Source organism: Diceros bicornis, chromosome 1 (genome assembly GCF_020826845.1).
Source record: "Diceros bicornis minor isolate mBicDic1 chromosome 1, mDicBic1.mat.cur, whole genome shotgun sequence".
NCBI classification, from domain to species: domain Eukaryota; kingdom Metazoa; phylum Chordata; class Mammalia; order Perissodactyla; family Rhinocerotidae; genus Diceros; species Diceros bicornis.
The window spans coordinates 76,751,325-76,764,105 of NC_080740.1; the positions used below are offsets into that span (position 1 = coordinate 76,751,325).

At 36.4% G+C, this 12,781-nt stretch overlaps 1 protein-coding gene across 4 annotated transcripts in view; it reads right to left on the bottom strand.

Moving 5' to 3' along the window:
* The window catches only part of GABRB2 (gamma-aminobutyric acid type A receptor subunit beta2), a 244,604-nt gene that overhangs the window by 141,091 nt on the left and 90,732 nt on the right, over positions 1 to 12,781 (bottom strand). The gene's annotated exons all lie outside the window — the stretch shown is intronic.

Here is a 12,781-nt window from a genome sequence, read left to right on the forward strand (position 1 = left end):
TATCATGAATAAAAGAGAATATTCGCCTTGAACTCAACTGTAATGAATTTGCTGAGGCATGTGTCTGAAAAGCGCTGGCTGTCATTAGAAAGTGTTTTCTCGTTGACTCATTCTGTGGTAGAAGGCTAATATGGGTCACCTAAATTCCACCTTGATACAATTCTCTCCACCTTCACATCTCTGTTACCTTTTAAAATACTGCACTGATTGCAAATGGTAAGGTAACATTAGAAAATACCATGCTGATGGAAATTTCTACCCAGTCAACTCATATTTGCGTTTGTCACAATTTGGGAAGCTGAATTCACGACAATTGCTGATCCTTTCTTTATTTTAAAAAATGTCTTCTTATCGTGTCTTGAAATTGATGTCACCTCAAGCACGGTCTCATTGCTAATATAGCTCTCCCCACTAATAAAGAAAAATGCACACGGTATCTACTAGGTAGGATAATCAGATTTTTTCACTTCATTAAAATATAATAATCTTTGATAATTGGTTCTAAATGATATCTATTTGATTTTATGCTTCTCTTTCTACTCCTCTTAATTTACTTCAGTATGCAAATCCACTGTTTAAAACATGAGATGTGATTTTGCATGAGTTTCCTGCATTGAGACAGAATGATAAATCAATTTGAGATAAACCCTGCAGAGGTCACAGATCCCATTCAACTGATACACAGAGTCAGGTAATTGGATTGACAAAATAGGAAGTGCTGTGGAGAAATTGCAATTACTCATTCATTCATACGTACATTCATTCAACAAATATTTTTTCATTGACTCTTCTGGTCAAGATGCTGGGATATGGCGGGGAATAAAACAGAGGTTCCTGCTCTCATGGAGCTTATATTCTAGTGGCGAGAGGCCAATAAGAATAGTAAACAAATGGACAATGCATTTAGTTATAAAGAACATAAAATGCAGCAATGTGAAAGAGAGGAAATAGAAAGTTCTCGGTAAAGAAGTGTTACTTAACTTTCCTCCTGTGAGCACATGAGTTTGTCTGCCCTTAAGATCACTGCGCTTCTATTCTTTCTAACTGGAACACTCATTCCTCAGATCTCTGCTCTCGGTCTTCATAAATAACATCTCGGTTTAGATGTCACCTCCTAAAGTAAGACTCCACCTCTCTCTTCTAGTCACTCTTTATCAAATCATTCTGCTTAATTTTCTTCATAGAATTCATCAAAATTTGCAGGCCTCATACTTATCACTAAATATCCTTTTTGCTAGTGGTTTATATGTTTCCTTCACTAATTACAAGCTTCTGGAGGGAGAGACTATGTCTGGTTTATTCTCTTCTGTACCCCCATCTCCCACCTAGAGCAAGAAGAGGTGCTTACTCAGTAGTTGATTGGAGGGACTGATGCATAAATGAATTAAAGGTTCAGCAGTTCACTTGACTACAATGTGCCTGTTTCATTAAACATAAATTAGAGCTACTAGTATTTTTTCAAGCTTCATTTTGGAACACTACAAAGATATTCCTAATATTAGGTAGTCAAAATGAATAACTGCATTCAGCTGTTAGTCTTATGAAAATTCTAAGAACGTCTGCGTCTGCCCTGCCATCTCCCAGTCCATACACTGGGTCATTTCTCTGCATTAAACCTGTTAAAACATGAAGCACATGGACTTTGGAATCAAACTGACTTGGGTTCTATTCCCAGCTTTGACATTTATAGTTGTGGTGCTTTGAAAAAGGTACTGATTTTGTCTAAGCCTCAGTTTCCTTTTCTTTAAAACGAAATGATATTAGCATCTTCCAGATGGCATTATTTGGAGATTAGAAGATACAATGTTTGCACAGTAGATGATACACAGCAGTACTCAATGGATTTGGCTATTATGATCATCTTCGTAACTACACTAAAAACTATAACCACAACAATATTTATTATGTACCTACTGTGTGCCAGCTACTCTACATAGGTTATATTATTTAATTTTGACCACATTCCTATAAGTTAAATTATATTATTATTTTCAATTTAGAGTTGTTAGGTCACTTTTTCAAAAGCCAAAAAAATCTATAAAAAATAAACTGCAGAACTTAGCTCTTTCCCACTATCCTATTCTACCTCTCTCATCTCACTATTACATATATTTTTCCCCACCTAACCTTCCAGTTTTGAGTCTCCATTTTTGGATGTCTCATTTGTCTTTGTGTATCCCCAGCACCTGGTACAGTGTTGGTCCATAATAAGGATTTACCACCACCATTCCCTCTTGCCAAACATCATCCCATGCTAATTAAGGTGGGAAACAGCAAAACAGGTCAAATTTAGACACAGGTAGCAATCTTAATAACAGTAATTAATCTTTACAAACAATATGTGCCCAGCACTTTACTAAACAGTTTACAAGTATTCATTCACTTAATTTCCCCAGTAATTCTACAAGGTAGGTACTGTAAAGCCTTATATTACTGATGAGGGAGCTGAAGCTCAGAAGGATGAAGAGCTGGTTAGTGATAGAGGAAGACCTTGAAACAAGACAGTCAGATCCCAAATCCACGCTCCTAACACTCTGCACTACTGTTACTCTGATGGTTTTGTATTCTGTGGCCTCACTATGCGATGATGGAAAATGCACGGAAGCCTCCTGGTATTTTGATGCCAGAAGCAGCTTTGGTTTTATCCTGCTCTTTTCAGTAATTTCCCTTAGTTGTCAGCCTGTTACAGCTGCTAAAATACAAAGTCCTAATTATTTTCTCTATTATGGCTAGTGGGAACAATCCAACACGGAATTAGTATCTTACTCCAAAGATTTATGGCCATTTAGCATTTTGTTGCCTTTTATTCTGTTCAGAAGAGTACAGATAATGAGCTACTTCTGAGAAGTAAAACAGCCTGAGCATTTCATAATATGGTGACTGTGATTTGAGTCATTAACCTATTACACTGGTTTGGTTTTCAAAGGGAAGGCTTTCTTTATTTGTGACCTCCAGGAAAAAGAGGTAGGGATAGGCTAGAAATCCTCCTTTACCACTCATTTAGCAAATAAAGTAATTAAAACTTTTACCAAAAGTCTTTCAACAAAAAATTTGGGGAGTGATTTCCAGAGGTTGGGTAATTTTTTATCTCCTTTTTTTTTTTTCTCCCCATGGAGAATAACACTGAAATAAATCACAGGGAAATAAATCTTTCTTACTACTTCCAGAAAACGAATATAGATTTTCTTCAGTGTCCTCTGGGATCTTCCCCAATAATCTGGTAGGCAAAGGTACTTTTCCAGTTGTCTGAAAGTTAGAGGTATGGCTAATGGCTCAGGACTCTCTCTGCTTTCCTTTCCAGGATGAGAGCACTGATGCTAGAGTTATGGTCCAGAATCTCAATGACAGAATGATGTCTGTAAATCCTTGACATGAAAGTATGCAGGTTACTTGGGTAATTACTTCCTGGATTATGAAGCAAGAATTGAGCTTCTCCAATCCAGCAGCAAAGCCTGTGGACAGAGTAACTCTCAGGGGGTCTTCAGAGTCTCTGGGAGCCACAGAAGCCATGTGGCCTCTTCACTTTCACCAACGTTTTGTATCTTTGTCTAGTTCAATTTAGACAATCTTTTCTTACAGTGGTGGCTCTTCCCTAGTCTGCAACCCTCTTGAAACTCCAGAATATGGCTGAATAATTCTTAAACAGAAGAGAATTTCAAAATCCCTATCCCCCAAAATACAAACTATAGCATATTGCTTTTCCTTGAACTTGGGTGTTGAGAAAAGTGAAACAAAAATGACTTTCTGAGTCTAAACAGTTGCATAGGAGAAAATCCTTCAAGAATAAAAGGTGAAAGGAGTAGTGATAATATAAAGTTACACCTGAGGAATATTCTATATGTGTTATAGGTATGGGAATAGCTATGGGCTGGCCAAAAACAGTGTATAGGTCCCTATTGTAGAGTCCTGTTTAAGACTGAGAGAGTCATATTCATCTACTTATGAATGATGCCAATGACAATCTCTCTAGAGGGGAGATGAATGACTATTAGAAGTTCCTTTCAGGAGCCTTGGAAATTTAGGCTCTCCATTCTTATCCTTCCATCAACATTTTCAGTACCTGCTTTCTCAAAGAGTCTTTTGCATCCATCTCTCTGGACAGAGACTGCATTCTCTCAGACTCCGTGCAGGAGACTGAGGTCTTGGGCTTTGAGGTCAGTTCCAAGAGCAGAAAATCACTAACAAGTTACTTACTTTCCCAAAGCCTCAGTTTCCTCAAGTATAAAATGGGAATAATAGTAGCCTGCTTCACAGGATTATTTACTATAAATAATTCAGGGCTTGACAAATAGAAAGTACTCAATAAATGTTACTGCTACACCTATCTCAATTATACAAGTGTCCATTTGTATTTGCTTTGAACAGGTCTTTGTGTAATTAAAACTCTACCATGAGTGAACTCATTACAAAGACTACCTAGTTTAACTCTGTATTTTGCCTATTTGCCAAGCAAGTGCCAACAAAAGCTGTTAACAAAATTCACTGATTTCATGAAATCAGGCTGGTGCAAAAGTTATACCAAATGTGATTACAGAAAACTTTAAACTAACGCTGAGGACAACTGGCATTGTTTCAAGGTTGATTTTCAAAAGTCCCTTCTGTTTTCTTCAGTTTTAACATAAGACAAACAGAAGGAAAAAATATTGCTGATTATATATATATATATATATATACACACATATATACACATATATATATGAGATCTCTCTCTATATATAAATATATGTATATTATACATACATACATCATTCATATACACATGCAAATACATAACTATAATGGATATGTATGTGTATTTATACCTATAAATGGAGATATATACAAACACACACATAAGCATAACTACAACAGCAACAATTTTAATCATCCACTAGGAAATACTTTGCTTAAAATAAAATAAGATAAAACAAAATAAAATGAAGATCTGGCTTCTTTCCATGCTGACAGTATTCTTGTGACCCAGAGGGTTCACTCCTAATGAAACTGAGAATAGGCATGTACCACACCTCTGAAGGTGCTATGTGCAGCAATGCTGTATATAGATACATTCATGAGCCTACGAATAATGTGACCTCAATGGTTTTCAGTGCTTCTCCCCTTTGAGGACAAGGCCCACTTCAATGGCAATGCTGTACTCATTCTTTGGGCGTGCAATACAAGATCCATATCTTTGTTGGGAGTACAGTTGGCTTCTTCCTTGCTTTTAAACTCCTGCAGTCTCTGATCATTCATCCTTTCCACAGCAGTCCTTTCACATCTTGGGTTTCAGTGCTGCCATATCCAGCTATCATTTGATCGAAATCAACGGACATGACAGCAACTAGAAACCTATCTAGCTGGCAGTAAAGGAGACCCACTGATTATTGGAACATCATGAGTCAGCAATATTTAAGAAAAAAATTAGGCAGACTGTCTTTTCCTCTTTAAATGTTTTTATCTAATAATCCAGCAAAATGTTGCAACAAAAAAAGCCCTGGATTATTTCCTAGGGCCACTATATACATACAGCCTCCATTTCTAAGGTCTAAAGGATGGTGTAACTCTGATTCTTCTGTTTTCAATTTGGATTGAATTTATTTGCCGATGCCAGTCAATGATGACTCTAAGTAACCAAATGATTCCAGCAGCAGCATCAGTAGCAACCACAACAAACCCTGGATTAGGAGTTGGGAGTTTGGGATTCTACTCTGCGCTTTCTCATTAATTTTCTGTGTGATGTGAGGCACAATCACGTCCCTCTCTGAGCCTCCCTCTTCTCTTTCATAAAAAGAAGGAGGTGAATTTAAAGATGTCAGAAATTACTTTTAAATACATTTATTTTTAATCCAAATAATTTTATCTTATGGGGAAAAATGATGGACAAAAAGTTTCTTTTAAAAATTACTTACAGCTCTTTAGAAGGGATGTAGTCTACAAAACTATATTGTATGCATCTTTTACCACAGAGGTGGAGGTAGATGAAGGTGATTTTTCCTGCTTTGAAGATTGGGAAAATCTAGAGAATAGGGTCTAACACTCTGGCCAGGAGGACTGACAGTCTTAATAAAATCTGTATTGTTCTGCTTGACAAAATATATTCATTCACTATCTCCATGAAAATGAATTTAACTAATTAGAAAATCCAAATTAAAAATTGATATATTAATGTTTGATAGATTACATTTCAGTGTGGGATGGCTACTCAGTTATTCACTTGCCTAATATCCTGTGGTAAAACTTTAAGAGTAGAGGAAGAAGATAAAATTAATAAAACCCTGCCTGTCTAAATTCCTTATAGGCTAACATTATCATTTGCCATTTTCCCAAAGACAGAACATACATAGCAGGAGGTGGTTGAATTGCCTTCTGCTTCCTGCTGAAGCTTTCTTTAAGAATGTGAACCTTTAATAGAAGTGACATGTTTCTGATCTAATGTTACATATGGGAGGTGTATAGACATGTGAAGTCAAGGCCTTCCCCCTCACACCAAAGACAAACAGCTATTTTTAGATGGGTCAGCTACTACTGAAAGAGTGAAAAGACATTCCTTCCATAAGAACTGTCCTAATAAATCAGCATCGGTACATCTCCTGAACCATCATTTACTCCACGAGACTACAAGTTACAAAAGCACAACTATAACATTATAAACTGTGCCACAAATAGCTTTGCCTGTTTGTCACTAAAACATTAAGTAAATTTTAAATAGTAGTCCTGCATTTTATAGCAACAACCACATATTTCACTTTATATCAAAATCATAAACCACATGCTATACCAGACAAAGAAACATATCTCAAATAGGTCCTATAATGGTTAAACAATGATGGTGAGAAGGGTTTTATTGACATTGCAAACATGTTTATAATACATTTATTGTTAAAGAAAAAAGTAAGATCACAAGATACCATGTATAACGTGAATCTGTTTTTACAAAAAACTACCTAAATGCCTTTTTACTAGAAAAATATCTGGAAGAGTATAAAGCAAGGCACAGGTAGTGGTTAATTCTGAGTGGTAGGATTAAGGGTGATTTTATTTTCATAATTTAACTGTATTTTCTAAATTTTTAATATTAAATACGTATCACCTCCTAATAGAAAAAGTGTTGTGTTTTAATTACGTTTGTTGAAGAGTTTTTAATAATGTGATAAAATGTTTATGATATAATGTTAATGACTTAGCATAAATGATATGCAGTCCAATTTGGATTCAAAGTTTTAATAAAAATATACACTGTTATGTTCACAAAAGATGCTGTCAGTTGATAATTCAGGCTTTCTTGTATACCTGAATGTAATGATTTTGGTTTTGCATTCTTAATTAACCAGATTCTCTTCAAGGAGATAAACGCAATTGCTAAAGCACCAAAATATTATGTTAAGTATTGCTGTATGCATAATGAGGTGGAAGTCATAAAAATATATACTGTATGCCATACATTAGCAAAATCACAGGAATATGGGATTTGGGGAGCTTGAATAAAATTTAGAGCTCATTTAAATGAGTAACTATAAGAACCACTCATTGTGACTAGAATGCAAGTCTTCTGATTCTCTGTCCAGTGTATTCATTAGCATTTTGAAATCTAATAAATATCTCCTTCTTTAAGTCAATAATGGTCTGAATGACATCTACGTAATATTCTTTAGGATGTTATGTCAATACCAGATTAAATCTGATTTTTATCTACTAGTACTTTAGCTGGGTTCATTGAAAAATATCCTACATTATCTATAACATTTTTCCTTGAAGTGTTCTGAAAATGATTCAATTGGGCCAATTTTATTTTGGAATAAAATACAGTTAATGTTTGAAATATTTGCTTTATAATTTGCTAGGAATTCTTCTGCCTTGTCAACTGAAAAGTCCTTTGTCACCAATTCTATTCTACAGCTGAGTTACTCCCAAGAAAATATTCTTCCCCACCTCCAGCTATATTTCCTGACAGAACTCTCTAAATAGCATTGTAAAAGACAGGAAGTATTTGATTTTATGATCATATTGGTATAATTGAGCTATCAACCAGCCAAGAGTGGAGGTGAGAATCTATATTAAGGATTTCATTCTTTTTTAGACACAAACTATAAATTTAAGCTTGAAAAAAAGCATTATTCATAATTTTCCTTAATTGTTTCTGTATCCTGTAGATCTTTAAATAAGTTGAGAAAATAGGCTAGTGAGAAGACATGACGAGAATAAAAGGAAAGATTTGGTTTAAGAGATTAAATGAAAATTACTGCGTGTATGCTACAGGTGAGGTGCTGGGCTTGGGGCTACAGGGCAGCTTTTCTAAGCTGCCATGGCCACTGGGGTCTCAAGCCAGGCATCTGATTTCCTTACTCCTGACCTCATGCTGCCAAATGCAATGGCTGGAGATCATTGGCTCCACTATAAGTTTGTGTCCTTAACTCTGACAATCCTTTAAGTTTTCTTTAGTAGTCCCCTTTTTCACTCTAGACATGCCTGGTCTAGACCTTTCCCATTCTCTTCAATCCACTTGATTACTCCTACTCTTCTCATTCTAGACAACAAATCTAGGGTCTTAGTTCAGAATCATGAAAAGATAACTGCGGTAAAACTCTATAATATAAAACTACTGCTTTGATATTTAAAGCTTCTCTGTCCTAGCCTTCTATTTATTTATCAAATATCCCCAGCAACTATTTATTATTAAATAGTAAGTAACATGGAATACTTACTATCCACCAATTACTATATTACTCCAAATATATAATTTCATTTTCTAGTCTGATGTTAGATTATAAATTCTTTTACGTTCATTGATCATTGATTCACGGGGTAACTGGGTTGTAAAAAAAAATGATATTACATAATTCATCCCCTCTTTTTTTCTATATGAGGAAAATAAAACGTGGAGAAGATTTTCAATGTTCAACAAGAAGTCAGTGACAAAGTCCAAGTAAGACGCAAGTTTCATTATCATACTTTGTTAGGGAAGTTGGTCGCATTGCCCGGTTGTGTCCATTTGTCTCTCAGCACAGCATTAGAACTCTGTTCCTTGTGCCTCTAAAATGATTATCAACCTGAAGAGCAGTGGAATAACTGAGAGGAAGCTGCTAACCTGTGTTTTTTTTGGTGATGGAGAAATAAAAATCCAATCAGAATGAAAACTTAAAACCTAGCTTATAACAATAATGTCATAAGCTAAAATATTTTCCATATTTCTAAATCTCAGTCTCCATTTTCTGTACTCCCAAGGTGCTATCCTTAAAACTGTTGCTATCCAAACAATATATCAGCATGAGTAGACTCAGAGCTCCTGCTGCATACAGTCAGAGGCAATGGGCACACCGTTGCAGGAGGATGATTTCACAGAGGGATTAGGAAGGTTGTAACTGAAGAGCAGTGACCAGCCCTCCCTGGGTTATGGCTTAGCCTGGCTGTCTGTGGTCATGGACCCCACCCACTGAGCCACACATCCTCTGAGACAGATGACCTCGTTTTCAGACATGGCTATTGAAAGCAGATGTCACGTACAGGTGATTCTCTACCTCCAAGAGATCAGAAATATCATTCCTTGGCTGCAGACTTTTAAATCTTGAGTGATATTACCTAGATAATAGAATGAGAGATTCCTAGGCCTCTGAAACATAACATTTTTTCCTTTTCCAAATTTTCTCATGAAAATTTTCAAACATACAGACAAATTGAAAGAATAACACAATGAACACTTATATACCCATGAAATTCAACAAGCTTACTGCTTTCTCTATCTTTATGATGTTTTAATACCTGAAAATTTCACTGAAGAAAATACTACAAAAGAAGCTTACTTATATCCTCTGAAGGACCGCCCATCCCACCCCCTCATCCCTGCCAATGTTTGTGGATCTCTAGAGGGCAGTTTAAGCCCTTTGCTTTTGCCTTGAGCTAGCATGACCTTGAGCTCAGGGACCTTGTTCTTTCCAATTTCTTGGTCACTGCCTTGATATTTAAAGCTTTCCCTGTCCTAGCCTTCTATGTCTAGTCTTCACAGTTGCCCTTCAATTTGCCTTATTCAGACGGATGAGCTTTGCCATTATCAAGTTCTTTGCAATGATTTTGCTTGTGCCCCAGGATTCGACACAGCAAAAATCACCCCTTAGTAAGATGGAACTGGTGTGAACCTCAGACCTAAAGATGCACCATGCATAGAAGACCCAGGCCTATTGCTCTTTAGGGCCTTATCTTATCAATCAAGAACAAAGTCTGTATCTAACGAAAGCCGTTTCCACCTATGCTCTCAAGTAATTCCTACTATTCTTTATGCCCATCTTCTCAGTGCCTCAGGAGCAGGACAGAATGGAAATGAAGAGCAACATCTTTGCTTTCAAACTACCAAGCTTTCCTGAGCAGTAGCTGTGTAAATTTGTACACAAGTTCCTTAGTTTCTTCATGTAAGCTGGAAACAACAATAGTGCCTACTTTGTAGGGCTACAGTCTTTATTAAATGAGATAATACAAGCAAAATTCTGGCACAGTGACAAGTAAATGCTAAGTCCTTTAATGAGTTCTAGCTACTGACATTAATACTATCACTATATTGAGTGCTGTCTCACTGCAGCCACTATTGAACAGACACAGGTAGATTTCTTACTAGACTGTCAGCAATACAGAAAGATGGGGTGGCGGATGGGTAAGTAGGAGGAGGGGCTAAGTAGAGCTGAATCAACCCTAGCAATGGTAATTTTAATTGAATTCCTTTTACTTATTTATTGCAAATGAACCTCCTGGAGTTGAGAACGGAATATGTGATCTGCATTAAATTTCCAGCGATGAAAATAATGTTTTACTATTTATCAGTAAAAGCTGGAATGGGACATTTATAAATTTCCTGAAAAACCTCATTATCAATTTCAAATGCAGAATTAACAAGACAAATGATAGAACAATCACAATTCATGAACCTTTTCTGTCCAGAAGTGTTAACTTTATGCATGTCAGATGTGTTCAGGAACCTGCATATTTTGTCAACTGCCCTTGTTGGAAGTGGAGATGGGAGAGTGATGATTTCCTACTACCATGAGTTTGAGTCAGAGCAATGGTGTCCAGTTGGTCTTAATGATAAGAATGAATAGTTACTAGCTTTTGTGTCTGATTATTGGCTTTATGATATAAAGAAGGCATATTTATCATCTATATTGGTCTTCTCTTTTCCCTCTCAATTCCAAAGACATTCTGATTGTTTATTTTTCCATCCATTCAATTTTGTATATGTGCATTCAGAATTCATTGACAATCTTTACTGAGTTTATTTACAGCGTAGGTGTTTTGTCAGTGCTGGGTATACAAAAGAGAATACAATTTGATCTCTGCTCTAAAGGTGGATGTCCCAAGGAAAGAGGAAGAGCTCAGGGTAATCGCTGCACAATTGCTGTGAAGATTAAATGATTTGCTGGGCAAAATGCATCCAGCACGGGGTCTGGTGCTTAGCCAGAACTTGCCACCTGCGAGTCCTCTCCCCCATCATTCGCTGCTGAGTGGGTGACATTATTTCTATGCCTCTTTCTGCCTTATTCAGGATTCTGATCTCACCCTGTGCTTAACTCTTAAAGTGAACTACAGCCTCTTTTCATCCCTCATCTCCCCCACTGCCCATGTGTCACCCTCTCATCAAGGTCTTTGTGATACCATATGCTTTGTAGTTGATTCCAAATAATAAGTTTAGCACAACATATCTGCTAACACAATTCTTTCCATTAGTGCTTTCAAAGTTCACCACTTTGGTGGAATCTTTGCAGACATTGCCAGTCAACTTATTTTATCTATCTGCTGTTTCTCTACTTCCTAAGGCATGTATGTGAGCAGTGCCTGTATCCAATTCATCTCTTTATTTCCAGTGGCTGACAAAGAATACAAACGCGCTGTCTCTCTGCCTCCCCCTGCACCTCTCTCCCTTGATAAACAAATGCCATTTTCTCTACAAATATGATTAACAAACAAAGAAGCTGTCTAAGACAATGTACCAGTCAGACACACTGAATATCATGAAAAGGAGATATAACAGATAAGAAAAATGTGGGAGTGAGAAGCATCCCAGTGTAGCGGTTAAGAGCTGTGGCTCTGAACTTGGATCTGAGTTCAGATCCCATCTTCACAGCTTACATTCTTTGTGATCTTAGCCAGGTTGCATCAGTCTCAGTTTCTTCATTTGAAACTAATGATCATAACAGTTTTTAACTTACGAAGTTTTGCAAGGATTACAACTATAATAATGCATGGCAAGCACTTAGCTCAGTGTCTGACCCCTAACAAGTGTTCAATAAATAAATAATACTATTGTTATCATTATGATTACTATGATAAGGTAACGACATATTTATATAAAACAGAATAGATCCGACACAATTGCACATTTCAGAATTTAGAGTTTCTCCCCAATAAATGCAGAGGAGTCTGCATTTATTGTATATTGTAATGTTATATTGTAATGTTTTCACAGTAAGATAGATAACTTTTTTTATTCATTTTTTTTCCAGGAAAGCATCTATTGCTTTTAATACAAAATAAACTTTAAAAGAAGAAATTGTCTTACTTTACAATTCATCCTCACCCAAAGAGCAGAGCATCACAATTCTTTTCTTACATAAAAGTACATTTAATAGTGTAAATTCATTATCAATAAACATGAGATAATGACTTTATTTATTCGCAAATCTGATTGCTCCTTGGAGGGTGAGAGGGCACCAAAAGCCTTCCTGTCATCAGAGGACCAGACCTAGTTCACACACCTTAGGAGCAATTTATGAAACAGAGCATCTGCCACATTCAAACAAGTATTCGGCATTCGTAATTTTTT